Here is a 14,980-nt window from a genome sequence, read left to right on the forward strand (position 1 = left end):
CTGGGAGCCCAAGCCAATTAGACAATGGGCAACCCTAAGAAAACTACCTCCGGAGAAAGGAAAAGCAAGCCAGTCTTTCCCATCTGTGGCTTTCAGACAATGACTTGAGCTTTTGACAATGACTGCTTCTGGAGCAGCGAGAAAGATCTTTGAGCTCCAGCCATAGTGCTGTGATGTGGGAGTGTCATATATTAATCTGTTGATTTCATTGGTTAAGCAATAAAGAAACTGCTTGGCCCTGATAAGTTAAAACATAGGTGGGAGGAGTAAACAGAACAGAATGCTGGGAGGAAGAGGAAGTGAGCTCAGAGACGCCATGCTCCCCGCTCCCGGGTAGACACGCGATAAAGCTCCGACCCAGGATGGATGTAGGCTAGAATCTTCCCGGTAAGCGCACCTTGGGGTGCTACACACATGATTGGAAATGGGCTAGTCCAGGTGTGAGAGTTAGCCGAGAAGAGGCTAGACATAATGGTCCAAGCAGTGTTTAAAATAATACAGTGTCCATGTAATTATTCTGGAGTATAAGCAAGCTGTGCTGGGGACGCAGCCCCACCGCTCATATTACAACAGTGCTGTGGCCTGGTCATACCAGGTAGGGGACACACTTGATTTTCACACAGTCCAGTGTTTGATAATCTGGTCCCTCACTGTGTGGTTGCTCAATGCTTCTTCTCAGGTTATAATAGTATTAATCATTAATTAAATTTATCCTCTCTCTCTCTCTCTCTCTCTCTCTCTCTCTCTCTCTCTCTCTCTCTCTCAAGATCTCAAGATGGGACCTTGATTTATAGCCCAGGCTGGCTTTGACCTGGTCATCATACTGCCTTAGCCTGTACGTGTTGGTATCACAGGCCTGTGTCTGGATGAGTCTCCATCTTGAAAAGATACATATTTTGCCTCCTTTGCCCAGCTATCGTCTGATCAACCCCTCTCTTTTGATCTCATCACTCAGTTTTACTTTACTGGGTATTAAAATGAACTCTGTTCCTTCTAGAATAGGAGATTTCTGAGCCCCCATGGATCTAATATGCACTCACCATCCATGTCTTCCTTGGATGGGAGGTAGCAGCAGTACAAAATTACTCATGCAATATTTAAGCTCATATGCGATGATCAGTCAGCCATAGTGTTTCCCGTGGTGCCTAATAATTCTGAAGGCCCCACTTAGGCAATATGGAACTTGACTGCCTCGTACATCATATTTCTCTCCACTTTAGGGAACATGTAGCTATCTGAAGGTATGAAAATTCATTTAGTCTAGATTCATATTTTACATTTACTCAAATATTTATTTGAACTCATAAAAAGTTAATTGAGGTAATTTAAAAGGTGAAGAACTAAAAGACCTCTCAAATATTGACCAAGGGACTCTGAGAAGCAACTTCAAGAACTTAACATCCAGATCACTGCAGGCACATTGCCATAGCCCTGCACACAAGCACATCTCTCTTCAAAACCATGCTCCCCAGCTGCTGAATTCATGGGCTGATTTGCTCTGCAAGGTGCCAAAAATGTAGCTAAAGTGAGAAATGCAGCCAACTAGAAGGAAGAAATATAAATGTACAAACAGGATATTTTTTTCTAGAGTCTTGAGAATTCAGAAGGTTCATAATCGTCATACAAATATATAAAATTTTTAAGAAGTGCATTTATTTTAATCCATTTTTTTCTCCTTAGTTCTTCACATCAACCCTGCAAAAGAAAAGGCAAACATATCATTAGGTTCTTTCCCTCCTTGATTTTATTAAGATATGACTAACAAACAGAAACTGTATATTTACAATGTGATGTGATGTTTTGATATATGCATACACCATGAAGTGATTAAATCAAGCTAATTAGCATCTATAACAACTCACACATTTTTTTATGGTTAGAACACTGACAGTCTACTCTCAACAATTTCCAAATATGTACTACCTTATGAACAGAAGTCACCATACGGGACAACATTCCTGCGTGTAGCTGACATTTTGTGCCTTCTCAACATTTTCACATGTCTTCAGCGCCATAGAAACCACCATTATATTTTCTCTGTTTGTGCAAACTCAATATTTAGATTTCACATACAAGTGAGGTCATATAGCAGCCTTCTTTCTCTGTCTAGCTTAGTTCACTTAATGCACTGGCCAAGTTCACTAATTTAGTTTTCATGTGATATTTTTAGGAACACCTTATATACCAAAATGATTAGCACAAGTAAAATGAGGTATAAGACCCCATTTTGACTTACAAATGCATCTCTCAATTCTAAGTATGCAATGTGAACTGCGGAAAAAGTATAGTATAGCCATCAACTTTGGTTCTAGCGATTTAAGTAACTGTGGATGAAATTAGGATGTGCTCCTCGAAAGAATTAAAAATGCATGCAGAATTTAAAACTATGACTTGGCAAAACCTAGCCTGGTAGAAATTTCCATTCGTGAGTCTAATTCAGCCCTTTCTCTATCCATTTCCACTGCCATGTGACTATAGTTTCCTACAGTTGTAGGTAGGGTGGAAGCCCTAATGCCTGGGTTTGAACGTGTGATTTTCTTTGGCCAAGGAAATGAAACGGAAGTGTCTTTACATGTATTACATGATTTCGCTTGTTTGTTTGTTCCTCTGTTAGTACCATAACACGAGTAAGCCCAGGCAAGCCTTTTGACCCCCTAAAGAATGAGAAACCTGTAGCAAAGAGCTAAAAGACTTGAAGACTCCTACGTGAGTAACAGCCAAGATCAGCTAAACACAAAACACATGAGCCAGAATGAAAACATCTTTTGTTTTCATCATTGGATCTGGAAGCCATTCATTATGCAGCCATAGCTAATAACACGGTGCCTTTTCTTTCCAAAGTTCTTCCTCAGCAAGTCTCACACATTATTGACACATTTGTTTCCCATTAGTCTTTAGTGCCATTCTTTGTGTGCTTTACTCATGTGAATGGGCAGATTGTTTCTAAGTAGAATAAATAGCTTTTTTATTACCAATGGCAGGATTTAAAAAAAAAATCTGCAGGCAAAGGTGACATGACTGGTGGGGCGAAAACTAAGACTTGGGTTCTTTCCGCAGCCCTTGATTTCTTCTCCACTTCAAATGCTGGCAAGCCAAATGCTATGTTTCTCCATCTCTCTCGTAGCTAGTGGGAGTGGCAGAGCCCAGATATGGCCCGTGAGCCCTGAGGAGAAGTGTACAGCTGACATCTTTTGGAAAGTTTTGCTTCACAGTATGCATCTATAGAGCTCACAGAGCCCTACGTGGCTCTGAACATTTGTAACATGGCTGGGATGTAGGCTGTACTGCTCTCCTTGCTGAGATGAAATGCAGAGAGCTTCCAAAAGCAAAGGGACCTTGCTCAAAGCCTCACCTCTTTTAAATGGAAAAAAAATGGATTTTAACTTAGGTGTCCGGACTCTGAGGCTCTTTCCAGTCTACTAACAAGGATGATTTGGATGGCTCTTTGAACTAGAGGGAAAAGCAGGAGGCCATTATGGTTGTAAACTGAAATGACCTCTTGAATTTCTAGAGAATTTGATTTTTGAATTGTAGTAAGACCACAACATGAGATCTACTCTCAACAAACATTTAAGTGTAAAATATGTTATTGTTGCCTTGGGTAAAATGTATAGTAGATCCCTACAGATAATTCATCTTGTTTAACTGAAATTTTATATCCACTAGTGTGTAACCCCTTATTTTTTCCTGCCACCTGCCCCTAGCAAGAATCTTGGCTTTTATGTGTTTGACTAGTTATGGATATCATATAAATGAAATCAGATAGTGTATGTCTTTCTGTGAGTAGTATGTTTCACTTTGTATAATGCTGCCCAGTTCATCCATGACCTTTAGTGCAGAATTTCTAGGCTGGATAGAATTCCCTTGTATATTAACAGTACATGTTATTTATCCATTGCACTGTTATATAGTTAAGGGTTTTTTTTTCTAACAGTTTTCAAAAGTCACCAGTTTCAAAAAGCCGCATTTGTCCCTGTCCTGGGTTTCTAGATAAGATGGAGATCACTGGCTGGCTGCCTCACGTCCCCACACTGGGCACCGTGCCGGTCCTGTCTGTAACCATCCTCTCTCATACTTCAGCCCTCTGAGCTCACCAAATCACGCATGCACTGCTTCTGCAACATGGCAAAGCCATCAGACTTCTTGTCCCTTGCTAACACATTGAGACTGTCACCCCACCTCTCCATTCTGCTCCGGGTGGCCCCTGAATAGGGTAAGTCTGCTGCTATGCCTCATCTTCATCCCCTTGCATTTCCCACTAGAACTCTCCCGCCATGGGCTAGAACTTTCTGAAGGATTTGCACATGCCCTATCCATTTCCATTTCCATCCGCTGGCCTCTCAAGTGCACCTGACACAGAAGCCTCGGGACTGATGAATAGGGACCACTGGAGAAATGATAATTTGAGTTGGAGTTACAGATAGCCTCACAGTCTCCAATGTGAGATGGCAGGAATGAGCAAGGGGTCGTAGATTTAATAAACCAAGACTGATGATTTGATGTGCTGTGTCCCCACTGTGCTGTCAATTCTTCTCTAGACCCCAGACGGAGTCCCATCATGACTAGAGTGTGCTATATTCAATTTATTGCAGTGAGCGCTGTGTTGGGTGACATATGGCCAGCCTTTCTGGCTAAGTGAGAGTCCATAACAAGCTGACCTTGAAGCTAAGACATTCCTTGGACTTCTCTGAACAGCATAAAAGGGGTGGTGATCCATATCAAATTGTCACTGAGGCATATTCTGTGAAGTGTGATTTCTCTCTGAGAAATGTCCAGACAGTGAAGCACTGTCTACAGCCCAGAGTCGGTACCGTTTATATGACAGGCTTGATGCCGACTCTGAACACTAGGCATCTTCCCAGCTACGTGGAATCATGGCTTTCCTGAGAAATATTATTTAGATGGCCCTCGCCTTAAAGGAAGTAGACTCCTTCTCCTCGGCCACTGTGCCTAAGAGCCAAAGCAGTCTGCAAAACCCTGGTTAAAGAGGGGGATTCTGGGTCTGTGCCATAAGCCTGTATTTCAATGGAAAAAGACAAAGAGCTGATGGTGATGCTACCGGTTTTGGTTACCTATTATGTGCTAGGCACTCCAGTTACTCCCCTCTATCTACAGATTGAGCCTAGTTGTTCCTATAGGAGCCAGGCAGGAAGTAATAGGATGGTGGAAATACCCCCAATTGCCTTAGAAATCACCCGGTAGCCCACCCTGTTCCCTTTCCCATAGAATTTAAGTGAGCCCGGGCACAGAACTCTGCTCACGGATAAAGTCAAATATAATCTCCCCTGGACTTCAAAGCCCCAGAGGAGTGGAGTCTGTCTCGCTGGTCTCATGGGACTCACTGTGTGCTGAGAATCCCTGGCTGATACCAGAATACAAAAAGCCAGGAATCCAGAGCCCAGCACTCTGTTCTCTGAGTCAGGGCTCTAATTTAGAAATGGAATCAGTGGGAAGCTAGCCAGAGCTAAAACTGCCTTTGCTGTAAAGCACACTTGTTTGTCAGGGTGTTGGAATGCAAGTGTGTTGGGCAATCACCAGGGCCATGATGCTTCGCCACCTAGAAAACAGTCATCAGTGACTCTGCTGTGCCCTAGCCTCAGGACAGGAAGGTGAAATACCCCGATGAAAAGTCACTTGACAGCTAGCTACCCAACACTTCTCTCCCCTAAATTTGAAAAGCCAGACACCCATCCTCCAATTTCCCTTTGGCCAGGGCCCATTTTGGCTAGTATAAGAAATATAGCAAAGACCTCCCCTGTGCCGCTCTAAGTCCAGGCTGAGGATCATGTGATGTTTATGCCTCCCCATGACCCATTTATAGCTGTCTTACTCATAGTCACTGTGGTCCCACACACATCATAGGAGAGATAGAGTCCACTCAACACTTGTCTGCGTTTGTTCCTTTAGCCGCACACTCGACGGGTGCTGCAGCAATTACTGCCTCCTATGGGGTGCCAAATCATACAGCCATAAACACGATGACACTCAGGAGTAGTGACACTCGGAGAAAGGCAGGGCCTTGTGCTCCAGTTTCATTTGCAATGGCCAACTACCCTCGGAGCACACCGGTTCAAGCCCTCGAGTTCACTAGAGGTTAGCAGAGTAAAGCAAGGTCCTGGCATCTGTGGAGTCTTCTAAAGTCTGCAAGGCACTAGCACACGTTGTCCTACGGAGGCATCATGATCACGCCGTGAGGTTGGTAGTACAAGCTATAGCAACAGCACGGAAGAAACATCATAGACCCACAATGAGACAAGAAGGCATGTGCCACTTAGAACTCTGTCCAGGCAACCCGAAGCCCCGTAATCTTTTAAAATCTGAAACAACGAATTCATGATCCTGGAGAAGCTAAATAAGAAGGTGAACCCAAAGAATAATATATAGTTATCCGCCTGGATATTGGAAGTAGACAAGATTGCAGGACAGGGCTTGGGAGCACGGGGGTAGGGGTGGGGTGGGAATAAGGGGATATGGGGAGAGAGAAGGGAGAAGGGGAGGATGGGGAGAGCCTGAGAGAATAGGATGGTTGGGATGGAGGAGGGGTGGATGTGGGAGCAGGGAATTAGATATCTTAATTAAGGGAGCCATTTTAGGATTGGCAAGAGACTTGAATCTGGAGGGGTTTCCAGGTGTCCAAGGAGATGTCCCCAGCTTGCTCCATGGGCAGCAGAGGAGAGGGTGCCTGAACTGGCCTTATCCTATAACCACACTGATGAATATCTTGCGCATCACCATAGAACCTTCATCTGGCGATGGACGGATATAGAGACAGAGACCCACATTGGAGCACCGGAATGAGCTCCCAAGTCCAAATGAAGAGCTGAAGGAGGGAGGACATGAGCAGACGGCAGGACTGATCTAATGGGAGATCACCAAAGCCAGTTGGACTGGAACTGACGGAGCATGTGATCAAACCTGACTCAATGAACGTGGCTGACGGTGGAGGCTGACAGAGAAGCCAAGGACAATGGCACTGGGTTTTGATTCTACTGCATGGATGGGCTTTGTGGGAGCCTAGTCTGTTTGGATGCTCACCTTCCTGGACCTGGGGGGAGCAGGGAGGACCTTGGACTTCCCATAGGGTAGGCAACCCTAACTGCTCCTTGGACTGGAGAAGGAGGGGGAGTGGGGGGAGGGGGAGAAGGGTGGGAGGAGGGGAGGAGGTGGAAATTTTCAATAAAAAAAAAGAAAGAAAGAAAATAAAATCTGAAACAAAATCCTAAGTCAAATTTTAGAAGTATTTTACTAAAGTATGTGACAAAAACCTTCTCCACCAAAGCAGAGCTCAGTGACCTCTAGTGGGGGACAAAGTGGTAAGGTGAGGGGGCTGCAGTCTCAAGAAAGATATTTTTCCCAAATGATGAAGAAAGCCTTGTATCCTATGTATGTCTTAACATCCTAGGCCTAGAGACAAAGGTGTTTATATCAAAAGTACCCAGAATGTTCTTACAGCTGCCAAGCAATAGTCTGTGGCAGCTGCAGACTAGAGAAAAAGCCAAATGGGCCGGGCGGTGGTGGCGCACGCCTTTAATCCCAGCACTCGGGAGGCAGAGGCAGGCGGATCTCTGTGAGTTCGAGACCAGCCTGGTCTACAAGAGCTAGTTCCAGGACAGGCTCCAAAACCACAGAGAAACCCTGTCTCGAAAAAACCAAAAAAAAAAAAGAGAAAAAGCCAAATGGATTGCCAATGTCTTGACATATAACCAATGGAAAATACTTTTTAAAAATACAGGCCTCCCTGCCTTTATTTAGTAGTGCACAGTTGAAAACCATGTTGTCCTAGAAATCACCTTAAAACTGAGGGACTGTACAGTGACAATGTGCATAACAAGCTGTTCAAAGTCTCAGCATTCAAATAAAAAGTAGGGCTTGAAGGCAATGGGACTGGGGGAATGACTCGTTTTTTGAAAATTAGAAAATTTAAATCAAAACTGGTTGAGTTGTAGCTAGTTAACAGCTAAGAATCCTTTTCCCTACACTAAATTATTTTTCATAAAATGGGAATAAGTAACCAGTACAGATTATACAGGCTGCTGTACGTTCATCAGTGCAGTCATGGAAGAACAGGCACAAAGAAATGCATGTTTGGACGGATAATAAAGAAACATGTCTGCAGTGTATCAAGACTTTGACTAACAGGCCTGGAGAGATGGCTTCGTGGTTAAAAGTGTCTGCTGCCCTTCCAGGGGACACAGGTTCGGTTGTGAGGACCTGAGCTGGGTTCTCAGCACCCATATCAGAAAGCCCTCAACTGCCTATTAACTGCAGTTCCAGAGGAATCCAGTGCCCTCTTCTGGCTTCTACAGGCATGCTTGCACACGCACACATGCACGCACGCGCACGCACGCGCACACACACACACACACACACACACACTCACATACATCGAACTTTAAAATTTTTTACTTCAATATTCTTGTACTTGTTCTAATGAATACTAATATATTTAATGAATAAGTTTCTTGCCTTCTCACAGTTTAGCTGTATTCTGAAAACAGTACAAATAAACAAATACCGAGTTAATGGTTTGATGGGGCCTTCTACTTGTTTATTCTCATGACGCTTTTTGTTTTCTTGAGGTTAAAGGTTGAACACAGGGCCATGCACCAAATAAACACATCATCTGCCATTAACTTACACCCCGTCCCTCTTGATAAGACTTTTCTTAATTTATGTATAATCTCCAAATTACAGTGGCTGGGTTTTAATGTACAATAGTATAAAATAATTGTTTGCTTTTAGGCCTTTGAAAAACATTAAGAAGTCAATCCAATATTAAGCAAACTGGTAAAACCACTTGAGGAAATATAAGAGATACAGTGATATGATGAACAAGAAATGGAAAAAATACACATGGTATTGTGAGTTTTTTTAAACCATAGATTAAGATGTTAGCGTTTTTGATTCACAACTTGCAGGGGATCTTTATATAACTATATATTTCATGAAAAAAAACTTTAGTTTTTTTCAGACATGTTCTCATGCATCCCAGACTAGCTTGAACTCATCATATAACCAAGAATGGCCTTGAACTCCTGATGCTTCTGCCCAACTTCCCCAGTAAATTATAGGCGTGCACTACCATGCCTGGTTTAAATGGTGATGGCAACTGATCCAGGAGCTTAATACAAGCATTCTACCACCTGAGCTCCAGTTCCCCAGCCCCTTTTCTTGGTAGGATTGTTTGTTAAGTGTTTTTTACGTGCAAAGGTTAACTAGAGTCAGAAGGATGATTTGGATGGCCATCTAGTTAACTAGGGTCAGAAGGATGATTTAGATGGCCATCTAAGAGGCTTAAGTCAATGCTTTTATCCGCCACCCATCCTCGATCATTCAACTACTATTTTAAAAGCTAATTATGACCTAATCTTAACCTTTGACGACGTCAAAAAATATTTTTTAACACAGAATTTCTCCATTGTATAGCTCTGACTGTCCTGGAACTGGCTATGTAGACCAGGCTAGCCTTGAATTCACAAAGCCTTGAACTCTCAGAGATCCACCTGCCTCTACCGTCTGGCTGCTGGGATTAAAGCATGTGCCACTATGCCCAACTTCACCAAAATATTTTAAGTACATAATTTTATTAGTTAAAGGGTCAGAAAAAGATGCTTATGGAAAGGAAAAGAATCGTATCTTAAAGGGTCTTACAGGCTGTTGTAAATCACTCCTAACCTGTGCTCATTTTTAAACTCAAAACAGGATATCAAAGAGCTGTACAGGAGAATCACCTGGAGATTTATTTGCAATCCCAAAGCCCAGATTGCCCTTGAGCAATTACATCAGCATCTCTAGGGGTGCAATCAGTAGTTTTTACAGTTTCCCAGGTACTCTGATGTGAAGCCAAGGTTGACAACCACAGGTCTAAAAGGGCTCCTCGCACTTCAATGTCCAGATGCCCTAGGGATCTTATTAAACTGAGGGTTTAGACTTTGTAAAGTCTGAGAGTGGAGCTTGAGTTTGTGTGTGTCCCCCACCTTCCTAGAGGACATACATAGCTGTTGTTCCATGGACCATCCTTGGAAACCAAAGGGGACTCGAGAAGTGATTCTCAACAGGGCTTGGTACCACAGACACGTGACAATGTGTGAAGACGTATTTAGTGATTACAGACAGTAGGAAGGGGTGTCTGTGGCATAAGCAAGTGTCTTTGAGCAGAGTTCTCTGGCCCCAGAGTTAACAGGATGGAAGAAGAGAAACCCAGATCTAGAGAGAGCTGTTTCTGGTGAAAGAAAATGCTTCCAAACTTGAGCCAGAACAGAGCGTTTGGTCTCTGGTGTAATAAAAGCTTTCTTCTGGGAAGCACTGCCAGTAAAACCTGAGAGATTTTCTGATAAACTTAATGAGATTAAGAGTCCCTTCTGGGAAATTAGATTTACCTGCTCTGCTAAATTTGCCTTGTAACAGAGTTTAATGATCACTTGTACCTGGGCTCACAATGTTTACTAGTCCCATTTTTTTTTCTTATTCCAACATTTGAACAGGGTTTCTGAAGCCTCTTTAAGAAACTCTGAAATGAAGCTTTGATTAGTGCCTGTAATCAGTGCATCAGAGAAACTGCTTCAACATCCTTAGCCCAAACTGCCTCCCAGCTGAGTACCAAATGAGCTCCTGACTATAGATTTGGTCGTGTTTTCTGCGTATCTGTTGTGGAGACCATGCCAAGCCTTCACATCCCAGCTCTCCTGCCTTCTGCCTGTGCACCTTGGACAAGTTACCTAACCTTGTGAGCTCCAATTTTTTTAATGATAGAAAAATAATAGTGTCAAGCTCATATGACAGTCGTGAGGATAACGCATTAAAGCATTTAGCAGACGGCCTCCCACCTAGTGCGAACTGTGCCAATCTTCTCAAAGACCCACACAAAGCTTATAAATCAGCACATCCTTCCTCGGTCTTCCAAGCAAGGCTTTCAATCTGTGTCATCTTATTTTCCTGCTTTTAGTGGTGCTGATGGTCAGGAGAGAGCTAAATATACTGAGAGGTAACGAGGGCTTGACAGCCATCAAGATGACTCAGCTGTCCCGCAAACGTGCTGTCCAGAGTTCAATCCCCAGAACCCACACGGTGGAAGGAAAAAATAGATTCCTGGAAGTTGTCCTTGGACCTCCACATGGATGTCATGGAATATGCATACACATACATCTGTGTGCGCATGCGCACACCACCACCATCACAAGAGTAGTAATAAGTGAAACCAAATCATATTTTCAAAAAGACATGAGTGAGCTAACACTCAGTTGAAGGAAGAAAAAAAATAGAAGGGCTTGGGGGCTCAGCAGAAAACTGGGTCTCTCAGAAAAAGAAGCATTTCAATTCTAGATCTCCAGATGCCTTGGAAGGCTAAAGAAAATTCCTGCAGGTGATGGAAACATTTCTTGGAGTAGTAAATACAAGACAGTTCCTAACTGACTAGATACTGGGGCATGCCATCAGAACTAAGACTGAGCTCTTTCCCTGCCACTCCAAAGTACTTCGAGGGCTAAGAGGGCTTTGTCTTGAAATAAAGTAGAAATGGACAGTTTCTTGGATGTCATAGCTTAATTTTGAACAGGGGAAACAGGCCTTGTGAGGGAGACAGAGCCATTCCTAATGATTTAATCCTTAATAAAACACTTCTATAAATGGAACTCGAGAGAAAAGGTAGCTTGTCAGAGGGCAAAGGAGCCAGCCCCGTTAAACAAAATAGGTCAGGCAATGAGGAAGGTGTCGTGTCTCCTGACTAGATAATTTGATCAAGGATGACAGGCCTTGTCATTTTTGAACTGACTAAAAAATGAGAGTGGATATACAAGAAGATGCTCGCGTGTCTCCTTTCTTAGAAGATATCTATATCTAACAGAGTCTTGGAAAGAACTAATAATATTTACCACAGCTTTGAGTGCTGTCCTTAAAAACCTGTTTATATGTGGGTGTGAATGTGTTTGTATATGTTCAGAAATAAGTTTTCCAGAAAAAAAAAACGCTGTGCTTCTTGTAGAGAGTTCTTAGAGGAACCAGCATTTTGGTTTCACTGTTTTTGCTTATTGTTCTGATTTTAGCCCTCAGAAATCAAGAGAGAGGGTAAAATAATACTGCAAAGTAAGCAAGTTAAATAAGGTGAAGAAAAGTTAAAATCTACCCCTGTCTTATGTAAAATTTTTAGTTCATGTTTCTCTCTCCTCTCTCTCTCTCTCTCTCTCTCTCTCTCTCTCTCTCTCTCTCTCTCTTTCTCTCTTCTCTCTCTCTTCTCTCTCTCCTCTCTTTTCTCTCTTCTCCCTCTCTCCTCTCTCTCTTCTCTCTCTCCCTCTCTCTCTTCCTCTCTCTCTCTCTCCTGCTCCCTAAAGATTCATATGAGTGATGAAATCATATCCCCTACTGTTCAGAGTCTGCACTTTGTTTGGATATGGTTTATAGTGCTGTCATCTGCTAGGAGCATCAGGGACAGCAGCTTCATGCTTAAAAATAATCTTTCCCACTGGGCAGTGGTGGCACATGCCTTTAATTCCAGCACTCGGGAGGCAGAGGTAGGCAGATCTCTGTGAGTTCGAGGCCAGCCTGGTCTACAAGAGTGAGTTGCAGAATAGGCTCCAGAGCTACAGAGAAATTCTGTCTCGAAAAACCAAAAAAAAACTTTCTCATCTTCATAAAGATAAACAGAATTTAGTGTTTGAAATACATATATGAAGTAGTAAGCCAGACGTGATGATTCATGCCTATAATCCTGGGACTTCAGAGGCAGAAGAAGAGACAAAAGGATCAGCACAGTTAGAGACTGACCTGGTCGTCATAGCTGGCTTCAACATAAAACTCAGGACTATAGAGAGATACCCTATCACGAAAGGAGAAAGAAGAGGAGTGGGGAAGGAGAAGGGAGGAAAATGAAGAGGAAGAAGAAACAGGAGCCAGAAGGAGAATGGAGGAGGAGTAGAAGGAGGGAGGAGGAGGGGAGGAGAAAGGAGAAGAGAGAGGGGATAAGGATGAGGAAAGGGACATGGGGAGGATAAAGAGGAGGAGGAAGGGGAACAAGTAGTCCTTGGTGAAGTTGGCAGTGATTAAGGATTATATAGAGATAAAAACACAGCAAAGACGTTACTGTGTGTATCTAAGATACGACAAACATCTATATGGCTTTGGGAAAACTTCTCTGGAACTCAGTTTTGTCACCTCTAAAAGGAAACACGCCCCCAAATAGCCCCCCAGTGATCCTTGCTCTTGGAGTTCACACCCTATGAAGTTCCCTTCAACACAAAACAGGACTGACTTGTGAAAATCAATTATGCATTACAAAAGTGGCAGAGTGTGACTTGCAGCACTAGACCACAACAGACTTCCCATGCTTGGATCACGTGCTCTGCGGCAAGCCAGCTGCCATGGCAGGAAAGTAGCCCAATGGGTGAGGTCCCCCAGCGAAGGCATCATAACCTACTGATAAACAATCATTGCCAGCTAGCCAGCAATGTGATTGAGCCACCCTGAAACTGGACCATCTGGTTCTGTCAAGACTTTGTTCCAGCTGATATCTTGACTATAGCATTTGAGGAGGAGCCAAGACTGGAATCACTTACCTTAGCCCCTTCTGAATGAGGTAATAAGCATCGTTCTCAGAAGTTGCTATGTTGGGAGTTCCTTGTTGCGCAGCAATAGCTAATATCGTTGGCTTAACTAAGTTCAGTTGTTATATTCGGTCACTGAATAGGTAATTCTTGATAAGAATCATGAAAAGCTAATGTTACATCTGAAGGTCAGAAGTATAATCCTAGTTGCAGGATAGAATCTCATGGCTTTGGGCACTTTTTGAAGGGATGGAAGAAAGAGACAGTCAAATTTTACAGAGCCACAATTCTGAGAACTGAAAAGTTTAACCTTATAAAAGCAAGCCAACCCAACTGGCTAACCTTTGTTAGAGGGAAATAAGTTTTGATAAGGCTTAAAGGTTGCCAGATTTGTGGTGAGACTCAAGTGATTCTCCAGAGTAAGGGACATGATCTGGAAAGCAGAGAGTATAGAGCAGACCTCAGCATAGGTCTGGTCTTGGGCTTTGGTTGGAAGAAATGGCACTGGTGTCTTCTGACCTGTGAGGCTGTGTGGATGGATACATGGATGGACATGTGACAGAATGCTGATGAAGCACAGCATGCTGTGGAACTCGGATGACTTCACCTCCCTTTCAGCACAATCTGGCTATTGTTTGGACTTGTATGTCAATCTGGATGCCTTAATATCTTCCTCCGTGTCTTATCCCAAGAATAAGCCAGGCTCACCAATGAGTCACTGTATACAAAGTTTACATCTATACCAGGAAAGCGTGGTTGTTTTTCACATTTGGAGACTTTCATCCCAACAGCCTTGGTATTTAGCCAAAGAAGCACTTTCCAAATCTAGAATGATCTCAGTCTGTTTGTCAGGAGAGAATGTGATAAACAACTTCTAACTCAGTTTTTCTCAGACAAGCATTAAAATCACCTTTTGATGACCAAGTCTACTTTTCCTTAAAGAGGTAGTTGGTAACCAGGCACATCCCCATGGCTCTAATGTGCAGTCAGTACCACAGATTAAGGCTCTGACTGTATCTAGCATTTTGCTCTGATGTGAAAATAATTAGAATAAAAATAAGTGATTCTTGCCCAGAGCCCAAGCCTGGACAACTCAATTGCTCAGAAATCAGCTTCAGTCCTTAAGTCATAATATTTTTAAATAAACTATAAAGGTGGTTATCATTCGTCCAAGTAGCTGAGATCCTTTGGTTCTGTCTGCTCTTGGACATGAAAAGTGTTCAAATTTAGAACCTCTTTTATGTTTTACTTCCACTAGTTGGACATTCATAAAAGAATGTTTGAACAGAGATTATCACACCCAACTCCTTTGTATTATTGTATACCTGGAACTCAACAAAGCCTTCATTAGACACATTTTCACATAGGGCAGGGAGATGGCTTAGTCATTATGGTGTCTGCTTCACAAGTCTGAGGGCCCAAGATACCCAGTGCCCACATAAAAG

General features: G+C 43.0%; 1 protein-coding gene across 1 annotated transcript in view; it reads right to left on the reverse strand.

Moving 5' to 3' along the window:
- Positions 1 to 1,278: 1,278 nt before the first annotated feature.
- Positions 1,279 to 14,980, reverse strand: part of Smpx (small muscle protein X-linked) — a 50,517-nt gene continuing 36,815 nt past the window's right edge. Inside the window, exon 5 of the mRNA XM_005358812.2 lies at positions 1,279 to 1,695. The gene's annotated coding sequence lies outside the window, so the exon portion shown is untranslated. The remainder of the gene's footprint in view (positions 1,696 to 14,980) is intronic.

The sequence above is a fragment of the Microtus ochrogaster genome, chromosome X (genome assembly GCF_000317375.1).
Source record: "Microtus ochrogaster isolate Prairie Vole_2 chromosome X, MicOch1.0, whole genome shotgun sequence".
Lineage (NCBI taxonomy): Eukaryota > Metazoa > Chordata > Mammalia > Rodentia > Cricetidae > Microtus > Microtus ochrogaster.